Source organism: Pongo pygmaeus, chromosome 15, assembly GCF_028885625.2.
Source record: "Pongo pygmaeus isolate AG05252 chromosome 15, NHGRI_mPonPyg2-v2.0_pri, whole genome shotgun sequence".
NCBI classification, from domain to species: Eukaryota; Metazoa; Chordata; class Mammalia; order Primates; family Hominidae; genus Pongo; species Pongo pygmaeus.
The window spans coordinates 72290603-72318316 of NC_072388.2; the positions used below are offsets into that span (position 1 = coordinate 72290603).

The 27714-nt window shown below is 38.7% G+C and overlaps 1 protein-coding gene across 31 annotated transcripts in view; it reads right to left on the bottom strand.

The window, feature by feature from the left end:
* Window positions 1-27714, bottom strand: part of NUMB (NUMB endocytic adaptor protein) — a 194792-nt gene that overhangs the window by 96238 nt on the left and 70840 nt on the right. For 3 of the 31 annotated variants that reach the window (XM_063651808.1, XM_063651801.1, XM_063651796.1), the window contains exon 3: window positions 10882-10965. The exons of the other annotated variants lie outside the window; for them this stretch is intronic. The gene's annotated coding sequence lies outside the window, so the exon portion shown is untranslated. The remainder of the gene's footprint in view (window positions 1-10881; window positions 10966-27714) is intronic. 31 annotated transcript variants of the gene reach the window in all.

The window sequence follows — 27714 nt, forward strand, 5'->3', positions numbered from 1 at the left end:
ACCACAATTTTCTCTAATACATGACAAATAATTCCCCTATATAAAACTCAAATATCTACAGGTAAATTATTTGATCTTTGAAATAAAATACTGTGTGTATATACATATATATATATATATAAAAAATGAGACAAATAGGATATTGTTATTTATTGAGAGCAACTCCCACAAATCCCATTCTACACATATCCCTAGTAAGACCAGTAATTAGTATTCAAGGGGCCCAAAACAGGAAGCGCTGTGTCAACAAGGATCAATTTGGGCCATGCCTGTAATCCCAGCACTTCAGGAGGCCTCAGCAGGAGAATCACTTGAGCCCAGGAGTTCAAGACCAAGCTGAGCAACATAGGGAAACCTCGCCTCTACAAAAAACTTTAAAAATTAGCCAGGTATGGTGACATGCACCTGTGGTCCCAACTACTCCAGAGGCTGAGACAGAAGGATAGTTTGAACCTGGGAGGTCAAGGCTGCAGCGAGCTGTGATCACGCCACTGCACTCCAGCCTGGACAACAGAGTGAGACCCTGTTTCAAAAAAAAAAAAAAAAAAAGGATGGATTCGTGTGGTACTGATAGGAAAGAATATTTACAAGAAATAAACAGAAAGAGACAGACACATTGTCAAAGTTGTAGGGAAAATGAACCCCAGAGATCACTGGAATACAAGGGAAACTTCTTCAAAACACTCTAGAGAATCTCCATGTTTAATCCCACAGTCCTATATTTATTTCCATTTTCACATGAACTTAAACAAAAAGTTCCATTTATTTTCTTGTAGCAAACAGCAGTTTCTGCAAAGTGTTTTTAAAAAAAAAAAAAAACACAAACTTGGCTTGGAATTTGTTTTGCATATTTATTTCTGTCCCCAAAGAAAATATGTGGCTGGCAAGAGGGTAAATATTGTAGAATGACAGTTATAGAACTGGGATTTGGCTTTCAAAAATGGAAAATGGTCACAGAGTATCTATTCAGCTATATATTAAATATTTGATTTACAAAGAAAATTACACAAGCAAAATTAAACTATTAAATGGTATTCAAGGTTAGAAACACAGCAATTCGGGCCGGGCACAATGGCTGACGCCTGTTAATCCCAGCACTTTGGGAGGCTGAGGCAGGTGGATCGCCTGAGGTCAGGAGTTTGAGACCAGCCTGGCCAACACAGCGAAACCTTGTCTCTACTAAAAATACAAAAAATTAACCGGGCATGGTGACGGGTGACTGTAATCAATCCCAGCTACTCGGGAGGCTGAGGCAGGAGAATCACTTGAACCCGGGAGACGGAGGTTACAGTGAGCCAAGATCGCGCCATTGCACTCCAGCCTGGGCAACAAGAGCAAGACTCCATCTCCAAAAAAAAAAAAAAAATCGGAAAGAAACACAGCAATTGGGATAAACTATTGATAGAGAACCTACTGTGTGTAATACAGTCACAATACTCAGTTTTAAGAGGAGTACAGAAAATTACTGACATAATCTCTAAGCTCTAGCTTCTCATAATCAAGAAAAGGAATATTAAAAGCCTGTATGACAAAATACTGCAAATGCTTTAAGAGAGGCACAAACTGCAACATGCCTTAAGAGGGGGATGAGATCACTGACTTGAGAAAAGAAACAAGAAAAGACTTCATGGAAACTGCAGCATTTGAAAAGTGGAATCCCAACAACTCTAACTTCTGAATATAAAAACAATTTAAACTAAAAAGTTTTCCTTCTTTTAGTATGGAGGTATATATTGCCTCTCAGGTGTCACTAAAATGGAAGGTGGCTAATAAAAATGTACTAAATAAATCTAATAGAACATTTTCTTTTTTTTTTTTTTTTTTGAGATGGTGTCTCGCACTGTCGCCCAGGCTGGAGTGCAGTGGCACGATCTCAGCTCACTGCAACCTGCTCCTCCTGGGTTCAAGTGATTCTCCTGCCTCAGCCTCCTGAGTAGCTGGGATTACAGGTGCTCGCCACCACACCCAGCTAATTGTTTGTATTTTTAGTAGAGACAGGGTTTCACCATGTTGGCCAGGCTGGTCTCGAACTCCTGACCTCGTGATTCACCCGCCTCAGCCTCCCAAAGTGTTGGGATTACAGGCGTGAGCCACTGCGCCTGGCCCTAGAACACTTCAAAAAGGAATTTGACAATAACAGCCACATCTTCAATTGCCATTTACCTTCAAATACTGTACTTAGAATTTTTCACTAAGAAATTTGACAAATTAAAAAACAGACTTAAAATAAGACTATTCACTCATTCACTTATTAATACTTTATAAAGTGAAAAAGTATAACTGGACACAACAATTAACTCTAAGAATTAAGGCAGTAAGACACAAAGGGATGTGAAATGAGTTACATACAGCTGACTAATAAAAGGAAGCCTAATTTTTTGTCCACATCTCTTCCCACCTCCAAAAGAGGAACTTAACAAATGCATTTTATGAAAAATACACTTAAAAGTGTCCTTAGTAACAGATTTACATATGATACAAAAATCCTTTTAGAAACAGTTTATTAAGGTATGACATATGTAGAAAGAAGCATACAAAGTGTAGAGCTCAATTACTTTTCACAAAGAAACACACATAATTAGAATCCAGATCAAAAACAGAACATTAGTAGCACCCTAGAAGCTCCTCTATGTTCCTGCTTCCAGTCACTTCCTGTTCCCCTACTAAAGATACCACTATCTTAATTAACTTCTAATATCATGATGTGTTTTGCCTATATTGGATTTTATTAAAAAGAATCATACAATATCATCCTTTTGTTGTTTGGTTTCTTTCACTCAATATTGTCTATGAAATTCATCCATACTCTTGTGCTTGCAGTTTGCTATGATTTGAATGTTTGTCTCTTCCAAAAACTCATGTTGAAATCTAATTGTTATTGTAATGGTAGTGGGGGGGGGCGGGACCATTAAGAGATAATTAGACCATGAGGGCTCTGCCCACATAAGTAGGATTAATGGATTAACACCAATATAAACGGGTACAACTGTCTAGAACAAAGGCCATCTAATTTTTACAAAGTGCCCCTTCCTAAGAAAGCTTACTAAATAAGAAATGTTTAGGAAATCTTTGAACTACCTATTTTAAGCAAATAAATACAGAACATGAGGTGCTCGAGGTTACTGTGCAATGACAGAACAACAAACAAAAAAATCAGGTTCTTCTCGCCGGGTGTGGGGGCTCACGCCTGTAATCCCAGCACTTTGGGAGGCCGAGGTGGGCGGATCACCTGAGGTCAGGAGTTCGAGACCAGTCTGACCAACATGGAGAAACCCCGTCTCTACTAAAAATACAAAAATTAGCCGGGCGTGATGGCACATGCCTGTAATCCCAGCTACTCATGAGGCTGAGGCAGGAGAATTGCTTAAACCCAGGAGGCAGAGGTTGCGGTGAGCCGAGATCGTGCCACTGCACTCCAGCCTGGTTAACAAGAGTGAAACTCTGCCTCAAAAAAAAAAAAAAAAAAAATCAGGTTCTTCTCTGTATGCCAACAATTTGAATTTTTTCTGCATGATCAGCATTTCCTTTGCTACTTTACCTTCTTTAAATAATTTTTTGTCATTTCTGTGAATTCTATAAATGAAGTCAAGTTGGATTACAACTAAGATATATGAAAAAACTTTAGGTAAATTTTTAACTTTATATAATTTCAAATTTAAAGAAAATTTGCAAAGATCATCAATTATTTACACTTCATCTGATTTGCTTTATCATTCTCTTTCTCGTTCATTTTTTCTTGAGATGGGGTCTCACTATGTTGCCCAGGCTGATCTTGAACTCCTGGACTCCCATCTCGGCCTCCCAAAGTGCTGGGATTATAGGCGTGAGCCCGCATCAGGTCCATCTCATACATTTTTTTCTGAACCATATGAGAATAAGCTGCAAACACACTATATACCATTTTAGTCTTAAATATTTTTGTGTGTTCTCCTAGGAACAAGAATATTTGCTTAGATAACCATAATATAGCTAAGCAAATCAGTACCAATGTTAAAGTTACTATGTAACAGCCAGGCTCGGTGGCTCACACCTGTAATCTCGGCACTTTGAGAGACCGAGGGGGGCGGATCACGAGGTCAGGAGATCGAGATCATCCTGGCCAACATGGTGAAACCCCTTCCCTACTAAAATACAAAAAATTAGCCAGGCATGGTGGTGCGTACCTGCAATCCCAGTTACTCAGGAGGCTGAGGCAGAGGAATTGCTTAAACCCGGGAGGTGGAGCTTGCAGTGAGCCAAGATTGCGCCACTGCACGCCAGCCTGGAGAAAGAGAGAGACTCCATCTCAAAAAAAAAACCTTACTATGTCTACAGTCCATACTGAAATATGTTCTTAGTTATGTGTGTTAATTGTTACAGGGTGTTATGACTTGAATAGGTCCCCCCCAAAATTCAAGTGTTACCAATGTGACAGTATTAAGAGGTGGGGCCCTTAAGGAGTGATTAGGCCAGGAGGGCTACTCCCTCCTGAATGGGATTAAGGCTTCGTGCAGCTTCAGCTAGCTTGCTTTTCCACTTTTTGGCCATGTGAAGACACTGTGTTCCTCTTCTCCAGAACAGACAACTGGACCTGCCAGTACCTTGATCTTGGACTTTCCAGCCACCAGAACTGTGAGAAAATAAAATTCTGTTTTTTATAAATTACCCAGTCTCAGGTATTCTGTTACAGCAGCACAAATGGGTTAAGAAAGAGGAGAAGTGGACAGACTCAGTGGCTCACGTCTGTAATCCCAGTACTTTGGGAGGGAGGGGTGGGAGGATCACTTGAGGTCAGGAGTTGAACACCAGCCTGGCCAACATGGTGAAAACCATGTTTCCACTAAAAATACAAAATTTAGTCAGGCATGGTGGCAGGAGCCTGTAATCTCAACTACTTGGGAAGCTGAGGCAGGAGAATCACTTGAACCTGGGAAGTGGAGGGTGCAGTGAGCCAAGATCATGCCACTGCACTCCAGCCTGGGCGACAGAGCAATACCCCATCTCAAAAAAAAAAAAAAAAAAAGAGGCGAAGTAATTGCTTCTAGGTCCTCTTAGCAAACAAAGCTGGAATATATATATATATAAAAAAGTGTATGTCAGTGTATATGCATACACACATATATGTGCCTGTATATGTATATCTATATGAAAATATACATGTATTGTATTTATCTATATTTATATAGATATTTAATATTTAAACATAGATTAATATTATTACATAGATATGAATAGATATTAAAAACCATAACTTCCAATTCAAATCCAACATCACAGGGTTTATTTCAGCCTTTTCTCTTTTCCATATATAAAACTCCTTTCTCCAACAATGAAAAAACTTGACTCCCATTATCTTCAATACACTTACTCATTTGTTCAGTCCTAGAACTGACAAAAAACAGTTTCAAAATTGCTAATTCATACCACTACAAAAGAAAAGCCTAGAAACTAGGATTCACTATTGTTCATATTTCAATATTCATTTCATTATATTCATTGTGTTATATATCTTCAATGTGTTATATTCATTTCATTATATTTCATTATTCATCACTGTTTATATATTCATTACTGTTTATATTTCTGTTCATCTTGAGTTTAAGAGTATACCATTTCACTTATCTTTAAGTGGAGCTGAAATACAGTTAGGTTCATCTGATTCTGTTTATACTTTTAGTGTTTTATCCCTATTCTTATTGATTTTTTCTTATTTTGTTTTTTATAAAACATTAGCATGACATTCTCAACTGATGTCATAAAAATTGTAACCAGGATTCTCTCTCTCACTGACGTTGGAATAGAGCTTTATAATTTAAGAAGTATATTTCCCATAAAAAATGAACCTTTCCATAGCCACTGCAACCATCTACCAACACCCCACCTGTTTCCTAGGAATTACTGTCTTTGGGTAATACAGAAAGAAGGGATAAAATGAAATGGGTGAACCCTATTCCAGCAACCTCATAGATCATTACTTGTAAGGTAGCTTCAAACTGTGCTCCTTGTAGTGATGCCACAAGGTGCAAGGGCAGGACCCAGTAGGTAGAACTATAAGTCCCTGCCCTGTCTTCAATTAAAGCTGCTATGCTTTTACTAGTACAATATATTGGGCTTTAGCCTCAGATTTTGTTCATTCAACTCACAAATATTTATTGAGTGTCTATGCTTGCCAGGCACTGTTCTTGGTGCTTAGGATACTTCAGTGAACAAATCCGTCATGGGACTTACATTCTAGTTGTGTGGGAGACAAACAATAAATGTAGGTAAATTATATAGCTAGTTATAAAAGCTTAAAGCTGTAGAAAAATTTTGAACAAGGTAAAGGAGTTTAGAAATATCAGGGTCAGGGAGAAGAAACATAATTTGCAATATCAGAATGTTTGAGTTAGGTCTCACTGACAAAGGAAAGCTTCTTCTTTTTTTTTTTTTTTAAAGACAGGGTCTTACTCTGTCACCTAGGATGCAGTGCAGTGGTAGGATCACAGCTCACTGTAACCTCGAACTCCTTGGGCTCAACAGATCTTCCCACCTCAGCCTCCCAAGTAGCTAGAACTACAGATGCACACCACCATGCTTAGCTAATATTTTTTTTTTTTTGAGATGGAATTTTGCTCTTGTTGTCCAGGCTAGAGTGCAATGGTGTGATCTCGGCTCACTGCAACTTCCACCTCCCAGGTTCAAGCGATTGTCCAGCCTCAGCTTCCCTAGTAGCTGGGATTACAGGAATGCGCCACCACGCCCGGCTAATTTTTGTATTTTTAGTAGATATGGGGTTTCACCATTGTTGGTCAGGCTGTTCTCAAACCCCTGACCTCAGGTGATCCGCCCACCTTGGCCTCCCAAAATGCTGGGATTACAGGCATGAGCCACCACGCCCAGCCACTCAGCTAATTTTTTTTAAAAATGTTCGTAGAGAATTTTTTCTCTACAACGTTGTCCAGGTTGGTCTCAAACTCCTGGCCTCAAGCAGTCCTCCCACCTTGGCCTTTTTAAAGCACTGGGATTACAGGTGTGAGCTACTGCGCCTGGCCAAAAGCTTCCTTTTGTATATTTTATTTAGGCTTGAAAGTCACTGGCAAAGAAGAATAGCTGCCCAATTTTCCAGTTGGTGCCAACCCGGTGTCTACAGGTCCAAGGATAGCCCACAGGAAAGAAAGACATAAAATATTTTCCTTCCTTCTTTCAGAGAACCTTATGCCAAAATCTGGGAATGGTGGGTCTTTCTCTGTCCAGATCCTTCTATTTCATAAGTAATTGAATATTTCTCCTAGATTCTGGCAAAGGGTTTTTCCAACCATCTCAATTTCAGAAATATTAAATGTTTATTTTCCTTCTAATTATTATAGTGGGAGATTGGCATAGGCAACATCAGAACTGCTAACCAAATACTTTTTTAGGAAACTTTTTTTTAGCCCTTTAAGTTACATTAACTTTTTTTTTTTTTTTTTTTTTGAGACAGAGTCTCACTCTTGTCGCCCAGGCTGGAGTCCAATGGCGTGATCTCAGCTCACTGCAACCTCCACCTCCCGGATTCAAGCGATTCTCCTGCCTCAGCCTCCTGAATAGCTGGGATTACAGGCGCCCACTACCATGCCCAGCTAATTTTTGTACTTTTAGTAGAGACGATGTTTCACCATGTTGGCCAGGCTGGTCTCGAACTCCTGACCTCAGCTGATCCGCCCGCTTCGGACACCCAAAGTGCATGCGCCACTGTGCCTGGCCTAGAAACCTTGTTCTTCTAACCTTTAAGTTATTTGCTAAGGTGCTGCCTCTGGCTTCAGGAGATTATAAATGACTTGTCAGCCTGGCCTACATTAACTTTTATCCTATTCAAGTCACACTATCATTTCCTTGACTTTACAATCAACAAAAGACTAAGATATCTAGTCTTTCTTAGTTGTCCTAAATCATATCATTCAAGTCCTAAAAAACTGAGTTTGTTTGTACCCAAGTACAGAATTTTATAATAATCACAGATAACATTTCATCATCCCTTACTATGTGCCAGCTATTATTTTAAGAGCCTTATGTTTATTACTTCTTTTATATTTTACAACAATCCCCATTTTATGGATGAAGAAACTGAGACATAAAGAGATTAAGTAACTTGTTCAAGGTAACATAGCATAGCTTCTAAGTAGCAGAGCTGGAATCAAAATCCCAGGTAATGTGTGTCATTAACTATGCATATTAAAACTGATTCTCAAAAAATCTTTATATAATGCATATTAAATTCCATATTGCTAGATTTGGCCAAATCCAGCCTGTAGAAAAAAAATCAGACTTCAATTCTATCATACAACATATATGCCATTTTTCAAAGTTTTAACTGAGTATTTGGTCAGCATGCCATGAAGGGATGTAACCAAGCTATTAATAAAAAATGTGACCAGAAATATTAGCAAATTGAAAACAGAACATATAAAAAGAATTGTACACCATGACCAAGTCCAGTTTATCTCATGTATGCAAGGCTGGTTTCACATGTGGAAGTCAATTAATATAATCCATCATATTAACAGGCTAAAAAAGAAAAATCACATGATCATCTCCATAAATGCAGAAAAAGCATTTAACAAAATCCAGCATCCATTCATGATAAAAATTTTCTACAAACTAGGAACATAAAGATTCTTCCTCAACAAGACAAAGCACATCCATTTTTAAAACCCTACAGCTAACATCACACTTAATGGTGAGAAACTAGAAGCCTTCCCATTAAGATCAAGAACAAGAAAAGGATGTCTCCTCCCATCATTCCTTTTCGACATCATACTGGAAGTCCTAATGCAATATGACAAAAAAAAAGGAAATAAAACTTAACACAGATTGGAAAGTTAGAAAGAAAATTGTTTTTGTTCACAAATGACAAGACTTCCCATGTAGAAAACCTGAAAGAATCAATGAAAAAACTTCCAGAATTAATAAGCAATTATAGCAAGGTTACAGGACACAAGGTTAATATATAAAAGCCAATCACTTTCCTATATACCAGTAATAAACAATCTGAATTTGAAATTAAAACATAATACCATTTTCATTAGCACCCTCCAAAAATGAAATACTTAAGTATAAGTCTAATCAAATATTTTCAAATTCTACACAAGAAAAATGAAAAAACTGATAAAAGAAATCAAACTAAATAAATGGAGAGATATTCCATGTTCATGAATAGGCAGACTCAATACTGTCAAAATGTCAGTTCTTCCTAACTTGATCAAAATCCCAACAAGTTATTTTGTGGATACTGACAAACTCATTCTAAAGTTTATATGGAAAAAAAAACAAGTAAAAATAAAAATAAAGTTTATAAAGAGAGGCAAAAGACCCAGAATAGCCAACTCAACACGCTACTCAATTTCAAGACTGACTTACTATAAAGCCACAGTAATCAAGACAGTATGGTATTTCAAAAATACAGACAAATAGATCAATGGAACTCAGAAACAGACCCACATAAACACAGTCAACTGGGGCTGAGTATGGTGAGTGTGCCTGGAATGCCAGATACTCAGGAGGCTGAAGTGGGAGGACTGCTTGAGTCCAGGAGTTTGAGGCTACAGTGTGCTGTAACTGTGCCTGTGAATCCATAGCACTCCAGCCTGGGCAACACGGTGAGACTCCCATCTCCATAAATAAAAATATTTATTTAGTTAGTTATTGTCAACTGATCTTTGCCAAAAGAGCAAAGCCAACACAATGGTGAAAAGATAGTCTTCTTCAACAAATGGTGCTGCAGTAACTGGACACCCAAATGAAAAAGAAAAAAGAAAAGGTAAGAAAAAGAACTTAGATATAGACCTTAACATCCTTCACTAAAATTAACTCAAAATGGATCACAGACCTAAATGTAAAATGTAAAACTATAAAGCTCCTGGAAGATAATATAGGAGAACATCTAGATGACTTTGGGTAAGGCAATGACTTTTAAAATATACACCAAAGGCACAACCCATTAAAGAAATAATTAATAAGCTGGACTTCATTAAAATTTAAAATTTCTTCTCTACTAAAGACACTGTCAAGAGAATGAGAAGACAGGCAACAGACTGCGAGAAAGTATTTGCAGAAAACATATCTGATAAAGGACTATTATCCAGGCTGGGTATAGTGGGTCATGCCTGTAATCCAGCAATTTCGGAGGCCAAGGGGGGCAGGCAGATCACTTGAGGTCAGGAGTTCGAGACCAGCCTGGCCAACATGATGAAACCCATCTCTACTAAAAATACAAAAATTAGCTGGGCGTGGTAGTGCATGCTTGTAATCCCAACTACTTGGGAGGCTGAGGCGGAAGAATCACTTGAACCCTGGAGGTGGAGGTTGCAGTGAGCCGAGATCATGCCATTGCACTCCAGCCTGGGTGACAGAGAGAGACTCCATCTCAAAAAAACAAACAAACAACAACAACAACAAAAACTATTATCCAAAATATAGGGCCGGGCATGGTGGCTCACACCTGTAATCCGAGCACTTTGGGAGGCCAAGGCGGGCAGATCACCTGAGGTCAGGAGTTCGAGACCAGCCTAGCCCACATGGCAAAACCCCGTCTCTACTAAAAATACAAAAATTAGCCAGGTGTGTCGGCGGGTACCTGTAATCCCATCTACTTGGGAAGCTGTGGCAGGAGATTTGCTTGAACTCAGGAGGTGGAGGCTACAGTGAGCTGAGATTGCGCCACTGCCACCAGCCTGGATATAGATATATATACACACACACACATACATATACCAAAAAATTCTTAAAACTTAACAGTAAGAAAACTAACAACCTGATTTAAAAATTGGCAAAGACTTGAACATATTTCACCACAGAAGAAATACAGATGGTAAATAAGCATATGAAAAGAAATTATCATATGTCATGAGGCAACTGCAATTAAAACAATCAGATACCATTACATACCTAACTAGAATGGTCAAAATCCAAAACACTGACAACACCAAATTCTGAGAAGCAGTTCCAGCAACAGGAACCCGTCATTCATTGCTGATGGGAATGCAAAATGGCACAGCCACTTTAGAAAAGTTCGGCAGTTGCTTACAAAACTACACATACTCTTCACATACAATCCAGCAATTACATTACTTGGTATTTATCCAAATGAGTGGAAAACTTATGTCCACACAAAAGCCTGCACACAGTTGTTTACAACAGCTTTATTCATAATTGCTGAAACTTAGAAGCAACCAAGATGTCCTTCAGTAGGTGAATAGATAAACTGTGGTATATTCAAAAAATGGAATATTATTCAGTGCTAAAAGACAAATAAGGCTTCAAGCCATGAAAAGACATGGAGGAACCTTAAATGCATATTACTAAGTGAAAAAAGCCAATCTGAAAAGGCTACATACTGTATGACCCCAACTACATGACATTTTGGAAAATGTAACACTATGGAGACAGTAAAAGGACCTGTAATTGCCAGGGGTAAGGGGTTTGGGAAAGATAAACAGGCAGAGCACAGATTTTTAGGGCAGTGAAATTATTCTGTACTATACTATAATGGCAGACCATGTCATTATGTATTTGTCCAAATCCAGAGAACGTAAACCACCAAGAGTTATCCCTAAAGTAAACTATGGACTTTGGGTAATAAAGATGTGTGCTGGAAGTTGATAGTGGGGAGGTTGTGCCTATATTGGGGGAGAAGAAATATGGGAACTCTCTGTACTTTCTGCTCAATTTTGCTGTGAACCTAAAACTCCTCTTAAAAATAAAGTCTATTTTCTTAAAAATTGCCACCAGATTCAAAGAGGTGGCTAAAAAGACCTCTCCATGATCAAGGAGCAATGGAACCATATACATTTGCCCTTTATATATGGCATTTTACCCAATTAACTCAACTACCTGAACTATCAAGCAACTCACATTTCTAAATCTTATCAAAAATCATTTCTCAAAAAACTAGTATTTCCTCCTCCTTCATTAGGGGAAAGCATCTAAGTGTTGCTTTTTAATTTAATTTTAAAATGATTTTTAATGAACTGTGTAAAAAAAATTATTACTTGAACCAGAAAACATGTTCATTCACTCAACAAATTATGTACTGACAACTAATTACAAGATAGGTATTCTTCTATAGAGATACAGCAGAGAATGAAACAAACCCTCTACCCTCACGGTAGCTGCATTTTATTTGGAGAGATTGTCAAAATAATGAAGAAACAAATACATAATATGTTGAGACATATAAAGAAAAATCAAGTAGGATTGGAGAAAAGAAAGTGTTGGGATTGGGGAACAGGGTAGAAAGGAGGCGGCTCTTCTAAATAAATAGTTAAGAGACGGCTTCATCTGTTAGGTTATATTTGAGCAAACAGATCTAAAGGCAGTTGAGTAGTAAGAGGGCAAGCCCAAGTACATAGGTGGAAGAGAGCACTCCAGGTGGAAGGAACAAGTGTACAGGTCCTGAGGCAAGTGTAAAAGTCCTTTAGATGGAAGTTGCAGTGTTAGAGGAATAACAAGGAGATGAGGTGGGTACAATTTACTAAGTGAAGGGAGGCGAGGAAATGAGGTTGGAAAGAAAGCCGAATGTTTCAGAAAGTTTCAGAGGCCATTGCAAGTACTTGGGCTTCTGTTCCTAATAAGGTAAAAGCTACTAAAGGGTTCTGAGAGGAGGAATAATGAGATTTAAGTTTTTTAAGAATCACCTTGGCTATTGTATTATAAACAGATCATAAAACAGAGAACCAGTTAGGAAACTATTAAATTAATCCAGATGAGAGGTGACAATGGCTTGGACCAGAGTGACAACAGTAGCAGTATGTCAGGGAGATGGTCCACTTCCTGTTTGTGTCCCCAGCTCCAGGAGAAACCACATCTGAAGCCTAGCTGCAACAGAAACTGCCAAATGAGTAGGTTTACAATAATCCACAGTCATTTTCCAAGACCTCTGCACATGGTAGGATTCTGGACGTATCTTATGGGTAGAACTAACAGGATTTTGTTAACGAATTGGAAATACAGAGTGAGAGTGAAAGATGACTCTAAGATTGCTGACCTGAGCAATCAGAAGAATGGAGTTGCCATTTATTGTGAGATGCAGCAGACAGAAGGAGGAGCAGGTTGAAGAGGACAAATCAAAAGTTTGGTTGTTAGCCTGATAAAATGTAAAGGTTTATGACTGAGATAGTTACATGTCACACGAAATTTTTTTAATGACAAGCTAGTTCCTACTCTAGCACACATGTCACTTTCATCATTAAATAGTCTTAACCCCCAAGTCTGAATGTAATAACTCTTCCCTCTGAATCACCAATTTTTTTCATTTCTTATACTATTTGTTATATTGTAACTATTGGTGTATGCCATGATCCCATAGATCTTAGGTACCCTGAAAGTAGAATGTGTGTTTTACAGTTGTATGATAATAGTAATAAGCACCACCACTGATTGGGCACATTTATCAATTAGCTTTTTTTTTTTTTTTTTTGGAGACAGAATCTTCTTCTGTCACCCAGGCTGGAGTGCTGTGGCACGATCTCTGCTCACTGCAACGACCACCTCCCAGGTTCAAGCAATTCTCCTGCTTCAACCTCCCAAGTAGCTGGGATTACAGGTGCGTGCTACCACACCCAGCTAATTTTTGTATTTAGTAGAGATGTGGTTTCGCCATGTTGACCAGGCTGGTCTCAAACTCCTAACCTCAAGTGATCCGCCCACCTTAGCCTCCCAAAGTGCTGGGATTACAGGCATGAGCCACCGCACCCGGCCTCAATTAGCTCTTTTAATTCTTCTATTATCACTTTTATTGTTAGTATTTAACCAGCAAGAAAATTCAGGTTCAGAGATATTAAATAACTGCTCCAAAGAAACACAGTTAACAAGACAACTAATACTTACACTCAGGTTTGTCTAAATCTAAAGGCAGCATTCCACATTGTCTTTAATCAACCTCGGTACCTAATTTAGAACCTTGTCTATGAAAGGTACCTAATATATTTCTATAGAATAAATAACTAGATAAATATCTCTGTCTTGGGACAGAAAACACTGAAGAGAAGGTATATGAGAGTCAGACCAATGATCAGAACAGAATTGGAAGAAAAAGAAAAAAAAAAGATAAGAAAATCCTTAATATGGCTTATAAAGCTTGGCATGATTTAGCCCTTGCCCATCAGGCCAAGCTTCTTTGATGCTTTAAACCTGCCATGCTTCTTTTCCCTTCAAGGTCTCTAAGCCATACATAGTTCTAACAATCCATTATTTTTCCCTAAGTTAATTCTACTCATCCTCAGAGCTCTGCTCAAATATCACTTCCTCAAAGTAGCTGTCCTTGACCATCCCCCACTCTAACTAAGCCAGCTACCACTATAAGAGGTTCATAACACTCTGTATGTCTCCTTATCACAATTTTAAATAAAGGTACCTCTCCTCTCTACAAGAATATAAGCTGCATGAAGGCAGAATCCTCATATGTTTTCCTTACTGCAGTGATTAAAATATGCTTAAAATTGTTTAATACTGTTTTATTATAAATTCTTAATATTGTTTAAAATGAATAGTAATAAATAATTATAAGTAATTAATAAAAACAAATAAATAATGCAAGTAAGATATGATAGGCCAAAATACCAGAGAAAAATAAAATGCAGAGTTAAACCTGACATTCTCCACTACTTTTTTTCTGCTGGGGCAACCAGCTTCAAACCAGATCTTTTGGAAACCTCACAGTGACAGAAATTAGAGTTCACAGCTACCAAGACAGGCAGATTTGCAGGGCTAAAATCCCAGGAAAAAAGCAATCACAGAAAAGACAGCCTGGACATGCTATACTGCTTTTGCCCTTGGGGTATTTATTGAATCCCAACATGTGGAGGCAAAGTGCCTTTTTATTATTATTATTATTATTATTATTATTTTTTGAGATGGAGTTTTGCTCTTGTTGCCCAGGCTGGAGTGCAATGGCACTATCTTAGCTCACTGCAACCTCCGCCTCCTGGGTTCGAGCAATTCTCCTGCCTCAGCCTCCTGAGTAGCTAGGATTACAGGCACATGCCATCATGCCTGGCTAATTTTTGTATTTTTAGTACAGACGGGGTTTTACCATGTTGGCCATGCTGGTCTTGAACTCCTGACCTCAGGTGATCCACCTGCCTCGGCCTCCCAGACACTTTCGCGCCCAGACAAAGTGTCTATTTTTATAGCACACACAAAAAAAGTAAGCAGAACTTTAAGTAGTCTCACAGAAAAATTAAGAGTCCAGGGCCTGACAAGGAGAGGCCCTGACACATACCCTAGGTACCTCTGGTACCTCTGAAATACAATACTCTTGAAGTGGAAACTATATTTAAACCAGCCCTTGAGAACCATAAAACAAAGCCTCAGATCATCTCAAGCCCATATTGGAACAATGTCATCTACTCCTACTTTTAACTACCATCAGAGAGGAGAAAAACAAATCCTCTCTAGAGAACAGAATCATCATAAAGAGCCTCTATTATTTCCCATATATGATGTTTGACATTCATTTTTAAAATGACCAGGAATGCTAGGAGACAGAACCAAATGACTGAAAATCAAGAGAAAAAAAGAAGACAATAGGAAAAGATCAAATAGGAGCTGGGCACAGTGGCTCATGCCTGTAATCCCAGCATTTTGGGAGGCTGAGGTGGGCAGATCACTTGAGGGTAGGAGTTTGAGACCAACCTGGCCAATATGACGAAACCCTGTCTCTACTAAAAATACAAAAATTAGCTAGGCATGGTGGCACACATATGTAATCCTAGCTACCTGGGAGGCTGAGGCACAAGAATTGCTTGAACCCATGAGGCAGAGGTTGCAATGAGCTGAGATTGTGCCACTGCACTCCAGCCTCAGTGACAGATCGAAACTCTGCCTCCAAAAAAAAAAAAAGAGAAAGATCAAATGGGGATCCAGGGATCCAGACATTGTTAATTACCACAATTTAATAATTGTGGTATTTAATTACCACAATTAAATAATTGTGGTATTTAATTACCACAATTAAATAATTGTGATTAATATGTTCAGGAAAATAGAGGACAAGATGAGAATTTCACCAGAGAACTGGAATCTATGAAAACAAAACAAAAAAAATTAAATTGAAAATCGAGAACTAAAAAATACATAATATAAAACTAACAATATAGCAGATGCTTTTAATAGCAGACTGTACATTAACTGAACTAGAGAAAAGGTCAACAGAAAATATCTAGATGGAGCACAAAGAAAAAAAGATAGAAAATACAGAAAAGAGCATGAGAGACAGAGAAAGATCTAACATATAGTTATCTAGAATCCCAGAGGGAACTGAAAGAATGAGACAGAAGCAATATCAGAAGAGATATTCCAAACCTGACAAAAGACATCAAGCTACAGACCCTAGAGGATCTCTGGACCTGAAACATCTTAAATGATGAAAATCATAAAAATCATGAAAGAAAACCACGTAAGCATCTTACTGAAAACTGCTAAAAACCAAAGACATTGCTTCTCTAATAAAAACAATGGGGAACTGCGCACAGTGGCTCACATCTGTAATACCAGCACTTTGGGAGGCTGAGGTGGGCAGATCACCTGAGGTCAGGAGTTCGAGACCAGCCTAGCCAACATGTAAAACATGTTGAAGAAATACATGCATAAAATTAAAAAACTGTAATTTTTTTTGAGACAGGGTCTGGCTCTCTCGCCTAGGCTGGCGTGCCATAGTGTGATCTTGGCTAACTGCAACCTCTGCCTCCGAGGCTCAAACCATCCTCCCACCTCAGTCTTCCAAGTAGCTGAGATTACAGGCACGTGCCACCACGCCTGGCTTTTTTGTTTGTTTGTTAAGAGATGAGGTCTTGCCATGTTGCCTAGGCTGGTCTTGAACTCTGGAGCTCAAGTGATCCTCCTGCCTCGGCCTCCCAAAGTGCTGAGATTACAGGTGTGAGCCACCATGCCCGGCCAAATAACTGTATTTTTTTTTTTTTTTGAGATGGAGTTTCGCTCTTGTTGCCCAGGCTGGAGTGCAATGGCACAATTCCGGCTCATTGTAACCTCTGCCTCCCAGGTTCAAGTGATTCTCCTGCCTCAGCCTCCTGAGTAGCTGGGATTACAGGCATGAGCCACCATGCCCGGCCCAGAACTTTCTGAAACGAAAATGTTCAATATTTATGCTATCCAATATGGTAGCCATTAACCAGCGAGCACTTGAAATGTGGCTAGTTTGAGGAACTGAAGTTTTATTTTATTGTATTTTTTTAGAGACAGGGTCTCATTTGGTCACCCAAGCTGGAAGTGGTATGATCATAGCTCACTGCAACCTTGACCTCCTGGTCTCAAGTTATCCTCCCCGAGCAGCTGGGGCTATAGGTGCACACCAGTTTTTTTTTTTTTTTTTTTTTTTTGGAGAGACAGAGCTCGCTTTGTTGCCCAAGCTGATCTCAAACTCCTGGGCTCAAGTGATCCTCCTGCCTCCCAAAGTCCTAGAATTATAGGTGTGAGCCACTGAGCCTGGCCTAGAGATTTAATTTTAATTAACTGAAATCAAAATAGCTACATATGGCTAGTGGCCCTTTTTTTTTTTTTTTTTTTGAGATTGGGTCTTGCTCTGTAGCCCAGGCTGGAGTGCAGTGGCATGATCTCAGCTCACTGTAACCTCCGCCTCCCAGGTTCAAGCGATTCTTGTACCTCAGTCAACCCGAGTAGCTGGGATTACAGGCATGTGCCACCACACCCGGCTAATTTTTGTATTTTTAGTAGAGACTGGGTTTCGTCATGTTGGCCAGGCTGGTATCCAACTCCTGGCCTCAAGTGATCCACCAGCCTCGGCCTCCCAAAGTGTTAGGATTACAGGCATGAGCTATCGTGCCTGCCCACTAGTGGTTTCTGTAATGAAAGGCACAGCTCTAAAACTTAGATGGTAGTAATGATCAGAGTAACTGAAAAATTGGTTGCAATGGAGAAAATGAGTTTGATAGTTAAGGCCCACAGTTACTTACTTCAAATAAGTACTTTTATTTCAATATCTATAGATTCTGAAGTATTGTACACTGATAAAATGCTGGCTGACAACCTTAACTAGTGGGCTTTTCTAGAATATTACCATGAAAGTCCTAGGAGCCTCCTATTCTTTTTTTAATAGTTCAAGGTGATTTAAGAAGAACTGTTATTAACCAGGATCAGTGGTGCAAGCCTGTAGTCTCAGCTATTGTTGAGGCAGAAGGATCACTTGAGGCCAGGAGTTTGAGACTATAGCATGCTATGATGACATCTGTGAATAGTCACTGCACTCCAGCCTGGGCAACATAGTGAGATGCCATCTCAAAAAACAAAGAACTTCTGTATTTCAGAAACCTTCAAATTGCAACAGATACATAGCTTTTAATTGAATAGACTGCAGGTAATTAAATATTTACTTTTTACTTACTCCCTTGCAGCATTTCAATACCCTTTCTTATCCTTTTCTCTACCACTACCCACCCATACACCACCAGAGAAAGAAGTTCATCCAATGCTGCTACAATTCCAGATTTTTTTTTTTTTTTTAACTTGTCAGCATTAAGTAGGTCAGTTTTCTGCTCTAGTGGGTGTTTTGGCAATAGGTTCTCTTATTGGAATACAGCGACTACTCTGCCTGGTAAGCACATACCACAAAGACAAAAGGCTTTGAATAACTCTCCCTTAGGCTCCTGATTGCAAGAAGAAAACCCCTTAGCGTTAACTACCAGGAAATTCTGACAGAAAAACAAAACGCAATAGAAATAAAGAAAATTCCCATTCAAAATTTGTTCTATATAGTGAAGTCTAAAGATCTTAAAGGCCCTCGGTATCCAGCAACCCATAAGGATTTTGCTAAGAATTTGATGTATTGTTTTCAGCCCAATTCTAATCACTGAGATTGCAAGAAGGCAAAGGAAAAATAATACAAGACAATCTATCAGGTGTCTTATTAAGTGACATGGTTTGGCTGTGTCCTTACCCTGATCCCCTCTTGAATTGTAGTTCCCATAATCCCCATGTGTCATGGGAAGGAATCATGGGGCGGTTACCCCCATGCTGCTGTTCTCATGATAGCAAGTGATACGTTTATACATGATGGTTTAATTCTTTACACAACCCTGTGAAATAGGTCATGGTATTGTATCCCCTTTAGGGGTACAGAAAAGGATAAGAAAGGATATTGAAGTGCTACAAGGGAATTTTTTTTGTAAAAAACCTCACAAAATCTGATGGTTTTATAAGGGGCTTTTCCCCTTTTGCTTGGCACTTCTCCTTCCTGCTACCATATGAAGGACGTGTTTGCTTTCCCTTCTGGCACAACTGTAAGTTTCCTGAGGCCTCCCCAGCCATGCTAAACTGTGAGTCAATTAAAGAGACCTCCGGTGACTGAGGTACAAGAATCGCTTGAACCTGGGAGGCGGAGGTTGCAGTGAGCTGAGATCATGCTACTGAGCTCCAGCCTGGGCTACAGAGCAAGACCCAATCTCAAAAAAAAAAAAAAAAAAAAAAAAAAAAAAAAAAGGCCACTAGTCATACGTAGCTATTTTGATTTAAATTAATTAAAATGGAATAACATTAAATCTCTAGGCCAGGCTCAGTGGCTCACACCTATAATTCCAGGACTTTGGGAAGCAGGAGGATCATTTGAGCCCAGGAGTTTGAGATCAGCCTGGACAACAAAGCAAGACTCTGTCTCTACCAAAAAAAAAAAAAAAAAAAATTAGCTGGTATGCTCCAGCTACTAGAGGAGGATAACTTGAGACCAGGAGGTCAAGGCTGCAGTGAGCTATGATCATACCACTTCCAGCTTGGGTGACCAAGTGAGACCCTGTCTCTAAAAAAATACAATAAAATAAAACTTCAGTTCCTCAAACTAGCCACATTTCAAGTGCTTGCTGGTTAATGGCTACCATATTGGATAGCATAAATATTGAACATTTTTATTTCAGAAAGTTCTGGGCCAGGCACAGTGGCTCATGCCTGTAATCCCAGGCATGAGCTCTTTCCACTATAAATTACCCAGTCTCAGGTGTATCTTTATTAGCAGTGTGAGAATGGACTAATCCATTAAGAATTCTAATAGAAGAAACCTTATCACTAATACTAAAATTCTGGAAAACCTTTCCTTGTAAGATATAACTTCCTTGTGGGAAAATATTTTTTAATTTAAAAAAGTCAAATAAATTTAAACTTTTAATGATTGTATTATAGCAGAAAGTAAATCTGGTGTTTATTAGAATAAGTTATTTATATAGAATAAAGTTGCTATCTTTTTTTTTCAGCTAGGCTTATGGCTGATCTAATTTAAAAATCAACATTGTTTCTTTATTGTGGATCTGATAACTCAGTTTTACACTTTTAATCATTTGTAAATCAAATATTAAAGAAGAAACTTGACAGGTATATATTTAACCAGCCACCTTCAAACTAGAAAACCTTGAGGCTGAGTGCGGTAGCTCACGCCTGTAATCCCAGCACTTTGAGAGGCTGAGGCGGGCGGATCACTTGAGGTCAGGAGTTGGCGACCAGCCTGGCCAAAATATAGTGAAACCTCGTCTCTAATAAAAAATACAATGGGCCGGGCGCAGTGGCTCACGCCTGTAATCCCAGCACTTTGGGAGGCCGAGGTGGGCAGATCACGAGGTCAGGAGATCGAGACCATCCTAGCTGACACAGTGAAACCCCGTCTCTACTAAACAAAATACAAAAATTAGCAGGGCGTGGTGGCCGGCGCCTGTAGTCCCAGCTACTAGGGAGGCTGTGGCAGGAGAATGGCGTGAGCCTGGGAGGCGGAGCTTGCAGTGAGCCAAGATGGCGCCACTGCACTCCCGCCTAGGCGACAGAGCAAGACTCTGCCTTAAAAAAAAAAAAAAAAAAAAAAAAATTAGCTGGATGTGGTGGCGCGCGCCTGTACTCCCAGCTACTTGGGAAGCTGAGGCAAGAGAATCGTTTGAACCCGGGAGGCTGAGGTTGCAGTGAGCCAAGATCGCGCCACTGAACTCTATCTAGCCTAGGTGACAGAGTGAGACTCCGTCTCTCAAAAAAAACAACAAAACAAAAAAACCTTGAATATATCATTTAATGTCTCTTGTCTCTGTTTTATACATATCTTCTCTTTATTTTTTTTTATTTTTTTGAGATGGAGTCCTGCTCTTGTCACCCAGGTTGGAGTGCAGTGGCACGATCTCAGCTCACTGCAATCTTCGCCTCCCAGGTTCAAGCGATTCTCCTGCCTCAGCTTCCTGAGTAGCTGGGACTACAGGCGTGTGCCACCACATCCGGCTAATTTTTTGTGTTTTTAGTAGAGACAGGGTGTCACTGTGTTAGCCAGGATGATCTCAATCTCCTGACCTTGTGATCTGCCCGCCTTGGCCTCCCAAAGCACTGGGATTACAGGCGTGAACCTCCAAAGTGCTGGATCATAGGTGAACCACCGTGCCCGGCCCATCTCTGCATTTTATAAGGAGGGCAAAAGTTTAAAGTTAATACTATTCTCATGTTCAAAGATACAGAAGTACACACATGAAGAAAATGACTTTGAAATTATATAATTCAATAGTCACTGTTTAAAATGGGGTAATAATGTATACCTCCTGATTTCCACTTGCATTAATTCCTCTTCAATGTACTACCTTAAACTATACTATCAGAAACACACAGGTTATGTGCACCACCTTATCCTATAGGTTTATATACCAAAAGACCACCAAAAATTTAATCTACATTTTATATACTTATCACAAAAATGAAATATACCAAAAAAACATTATAACATAACCCATGTTATGAAAACATAACATGTAAAGAACATTTTAAAAAAATAAAGGAAAATGACAGATGAGAAAAGAAAAAATATAAATCCATAATAGAAATATTTGATCCAACATTCTATTTCTAGGAGCTATACTAAGGGCATAATATAAGTACACAAAGGTAAATGTAAAAGAATGTTCATTGTAATACCATTTGTGATAGTAACAATTATAAGCTTAATTATCAAAAAATGGGAACCAGTTGAATAGATTATGGTATATCTAAACCACGGCATACAATGTGACTTTTAAAATTATTAAGTGCAAAGAGGAGCCCCTCCTCCAAGAATATATTAGCATATTGGAATAGAGGGCAAATGTAGTTTGAAAAAACATTCCAAAGTTATCATTGCTTTGATTTGCTTTTAGAAACAGTAATTAATTTATTTTGAAATTTTATTAAACATTAAAGTGAGATTTTTTTATTTATCAAGGAATTTTTCATGTTATCTATTCAAACATCGAAGATCCAATCCTTCTTTGAAGCCTTCTCCAATCCTCCAGAGCAAAGTCAGATGTTCCCCCCACTGTTTCCCAAATCACTCTTGAGATACCTTTGTTATAGAAATCATTACCCTACTGTCTTATTTATAAGACTGAGTTCCTTGAGGACAAAAACAAAGTCTTTTTTTTTTTTTTTTTGAGACAGAGTCTCACTCTGTCGCCCAGGCTGGAGTGCAGTGGCATGATCTCAGCTCACTTCAACCTCCACCTCCCAGGTTCAAGCAATTCTCCTGCCTCTGTAGTCCGAGTAGCTGGGATTACAGACACATGCCACCACGCCCGGCTAATTTTGTATTTTTAGTAGAGACAGGGTTTCACCATGTTAGTCAAGCTGGTCTTGAACTCCTGACCTCAGGTGATCTGCCCACCTTGGCCTCCCAAAGTGCTGGGATTACAGGCATGAGCCACCACACCTAGCTGGTCTTAAGTATTTTTATACTCTTGATACTTACAACAGGTTTCAAAACACTATAGGCCCTCAATATAAGGCTTGTTGAATATATTCAAACTCTATTTTTGAAAATAGAGTTGAATATACATTCAAACTCTGTTTTTCTGCTATATTAGATACTCTACCTTGGCCAACTTTTTAAACCTCTCTCAGCCTTGGTTTTCTTTTCAGCAACAATGGGGACACAACACTATGATCTATTTCATAGGACTGTATAAGGAATTAAACCATCGTGTATAAACATATTTGGTCTCACTGGTATATAAATGGCAATGAAAAAATCCTTTTCAGTGGATTTTTTTTTCTTTTCTTTTTTTGGATGACTGCATCTCCTTAAAGAGAACCAAAATGACTGAAATTATACAGATAATAATCTTGCAAAAATTTAAATTTTAAAAAATCATTTCCATCACATGGGACACAAATATCTAAAAGGAAAAAAAAAGAAAAAGAAAAAATCATTTTCAGTTGCATCTGTCAGGGGTTTATTATTTAATTAAATAATTATTTTTATTATTGATTGTCAATAATAAAATCACTAATTACTCTAACAATGATTCATTCTATTTCAGACAGCTGTGAGCATCCATGATATAGGTCAGTGGTTCTCAAGCTTTAGCATACATAAAAATCACTTAGATGGCTTAATGTACAGATTGCTGGGCCTCACCCCTAAGGTTTCTAACACAGTAGGTCTGGGATGAGGCCCCAGCATTTGCATTACTAACAAGCCCCTAGATGGTGCATATTTTGAGAACTATTTATATAGGTAATTCAGCAATCAAGTGATACCAACAGGTAGAGGTGGGAGGAGTTGTAGTTTTTTGGCAATCTCATTAAATGTCCTAAGAGATGAAAAGACTACTATTGTCCACAGAATTGGGTTCTACTTAAATACTTTATTATAAAATAATCCTGGAAGACTGTTGTACATCTGTCTACCAATTCTACTGGAGAACTACTCCTACCCATTTTGTGTATATATGGAAGAGGAGTAAGTGCAGGGAACATTAACTAAATCACCCAAGCCAGTCCAAAATCTTCCCCAGGGTTTTTTTTTGCTTGTTTTGTTTTTCACATGATGGGGAAATATTACCTTGATTCCTGTAGGATTGCAACTATACAACCAATGTGAACTGGAGGTGCTTGCAACCATCTTCCCTTGATTACCTGAAGAAAGCTCATCTCAGGAGAAGTAAGGCCAAGAGGCAAAGAAAAACAGAGCTGAGAAATACAGGATCAAAGTAAAAGCCCCTGAAAGTCATTCTTGCCCCTAAATCTGTGCTATATAAGGTTTGATCAGATTATTTAATTACTTGAGCCAATAACTCTTTTTCTCCCTTAAAATGGGTTTCTGTCCCCTGCAATTATGAGTCCTAACTAAAACTGTGAATGAATAAAAAAGTTGAATGCAAAAGGCTTTAATAACACCTAGCTCTCCATGACAACATTTGAAAGAGAAATAGATTTTCAGATGAGCTGACATTTTGGCTGGTAGCCTGCAATCTGAAAGAGGCTACCACACTTGGAACTGTGACCGAAACTGTTTCACAAGCTTACAAGTAAGCTTCAATCAATATCTCAGATAATTAAGACAGTTGTGCCTTAGTCGTTATCTAACCTGATTTAACTTTATTAGCTGTAGTTTATAGTCAACACAGATCTCTAAATCTAGCCACACAGTGTCATATATTTATTTGGCCTATAATAACAATAATTAAATGTTGCAATTTACTCTTCCATTCACTGATTCTCTATTATATTAAGACACCATGATAGCGTCTAGCAGGTAGCAGTTCAAAAGAAAGAAAACCAGATTTAGGAACCATCTACACTGAGATGACAACCAAAGCTAGGAAAACTGAGTAAGTCTACCAAGGGTAAGAGGATCCTTAACCTGGTCCACAGATGAGATTGGGGGATTTTTTTTTGGGCGGGGGGAGTTCTATGAAGTCCCAAAGTTGTAGGCAAAGTTTAATAGACATGTGCATTTTTCTGGGAGGAGGGGTCACTGCTTACGTCAGATTCTGCAAGAAGGATAAGAATCCAAAAAGGTTAACAGTGGTGAGGGGAGGAAATATCAAGAGGGAACTGTGAAGAACACTTACTCATATTAAAAGAAGTTGAGAAGTTGAAAGGAATCTATAAATTACTAAGTGTCTATGTGAACAGTGCTGTGCACATGATATATCACATTGCATTTAATCCTGATAATAATCTGAGATGGTTATCAGCAGCCCAATTTTACAGGTAAGAAAACTAAAGCACAGAGAAATTAAGTGGCTTGACTAAGGCTAGACAACTATCCAGTCTACCACACTGTAGTGGAAGGTTAAGATGAGATATAAAATAAGGGGGCTATCATTCCCATTGCAGTATTCACCATTTCGTTCAGAGCAGTAACTCTGACAACTAATTGTTAGGTCAAGAACATAAACTTTGGAGATAGCAATAAGAATAAAATCATGGAATGCTTAATTAAATCACATGATTTCTGAGGCTAGAAGATTGGCAATTTGACAGACTCTAATGCCATCATAAAATTAACAGTTTGTTTACAAAGCACTCATTCTAGCAAAAAGTCACTGAAGGCTGGAAGGCTATAAGAGCCAGTTTTAGTGTTTGCAGTTGCTCTTTAGTAACAATGCATCATCAAAAAACACTAGGTGTCAATAACCCAGTGCCAATGAAATATGGCAAACCTGCCTAAATTATTATTCTTTTCACCAATACTTGTGAATTCTGGCTCCTAATCTAATAAAAGTCTTTAAAATAAAGCACTTTCATTTTATTGTTTCTCTGAGCCAAGAAGAGTCACAAGTTTTTGCTGGGATCTTTTCCCCTCTTCTAACAGCTTGGCACCATTAGTAGCAACTTTCATAGCGAGTGGGTCTTAATATTAATACTTTTTTGCATAATCTTAACTGTTTAAATTTAATTTTTAAATTAATTTTTTGTTAAGGTATAGTTGACAAATAAAAATTATTATTCTTTTTTGAAATGGAGTTTCACTCTTGTGCCCAGGCTGGAGTGCAATGGCACGATCTTGGCTCACTGCAGCCTCCGCCTCCCGGGTTCAAGCGATTCTCCTGACTTAGCCTCCCAAGTAACTGGGATTATGGGCATGCCCCTTTAATTTTGTATTTTTAGTAGAGACAGAGTTTCACCATGTTAGCCAGACTGGTCTCGAACTCGTGACCTCAGGTGATCAACCCACCTCGTGCTGGGATTACAGGCGTGAGCCACTGCATCCCGGGAGACAAATAAAAATTATATATTTATGATATACAATGTGATGTTTTGATGTATGTATACATTGTGAAATGGTTAAATTGAGCTAATCAACATATTCATCACCTCACATACTTATTTTGGTTTTGTGAGAACATTTAAGATTTACTGTCTTTGCAGTTTTCTTTTTTTTAAAAAAAAAAAAAGAGAGAGAGATTGTCTCACTCTGTTGCCCAGGCTGAAGTGCAGTGGTGTGACAAAGCTCACCACAGCTTTGAATTCCTGGGCCCCATGATCCTCTGGCCTACGCCTCCTAAGTAGGTGGAACTACAGGCACAAGTCACCACACTCTGCTCTCCTTTTCAAGTATATAATACATTATTATTAACTACAGTCACCATTGTTGTACAAGGGATCTCCAGAACTTATTCATTCTAACCAAAACTTTGTACCCTTTGACCTGTTCCCTCTCTTCCTCCCCAGACCCTGGCAACCATCATTCTACCAGACTGTTGCTGAATTTGACTTTTTAAGACTCCACTTATAAGTGAGATCATGAAGTATTTATCTGTCTTTTCTTTTTTTTTGCTTATGCCTTTCTTCATTTGAAACCAAAAATAACATTTCACATTCTTTTATTCTTTCGTGTTTATATTCAGAGTAAAAGTCAATATTAGCATCCAGCAATCTTTGTAAGTTTTTTAATAAAGCCACATTGTCTTTCTGTGCCTACCTTATTTCAGGTTGCATAATGTCCTCCAGGTTCATCCACAATGTTGCAAATGAAGGGATCTCCTTCTTTAAAGTTGAATAGTATTCGTGTGTATGGTCTGTGTGTGTGTGTTTGTGTGTGTCTGTGTTATATCATCAACAATGTTGCAAATGAAAGGATCTCCTTTAAGGCTGAATAGTATTCCTTTGTGTGTGTGTGTCTGTGTTACATGTGGCTGTATCTCCAGCCTAGGAAACAGAGCTAATACAATAATAAACACAAGGATTAAAAAGGGATTAGAATAGGTATTCATAAGTATAGCTACACATGATGTATACACACACACTCTCTACATTTCTTTATTCATTCATCTGTTGATGGACACTTAGGTTGATTCCATATCTTGGCTATTGTGAATAAATGCTGCAATGAATCCTAACACATTTTAAAGGGGTGGTGGGCTGGGCGTGGTGGCTCATGCCTGTAATCCCAACACTTTGGGAGGCAGAGGTAGGTAGACTGGTTGAGCCCAGGAGTTTGAGACCAGCCTGGGCAACATGGCAAAACCCGATCTCTACAAAAAATACAAAAATTAGCCTGGCAGTGGTGTGTCCCTATAGTCCTAACTACTTGGGAGGCTGAGGTGGGAGGACTGCTTGAGCCCGGGAGGTCAAGGCTGCAGTGAGCCGTGATCATACCACTGCACTCCAGCCTGGGTGGCAGAGCGAGACTGTGTCTGTAAAATAATAAAATACTAAAATTTAAATTAAATTTAAAAGGGGTTATTCCAGAATGATGTTAATGTGCCAGAGATGAGGAATGAAACATAGGTTAATCATTCACGTAGGGATTAAAAGTAGGTATTCATATGCATAGCTACACGTGACGTTAGGTGTTCTACAGGCAAAGCATAGTTTTTCCTGTGTCTCAACTGTCCTCTTTGAAAAAATGGAAATAACCTTAAAATACGTTATTGTTGAAGACAGTGAAGGTAAATTGAGTTCTAGAATGGCTAGATGGGTACAGACACAGCTGAAAGAGAAATAAAATCCTTAACATAGCTGTTTCTTCTATATATG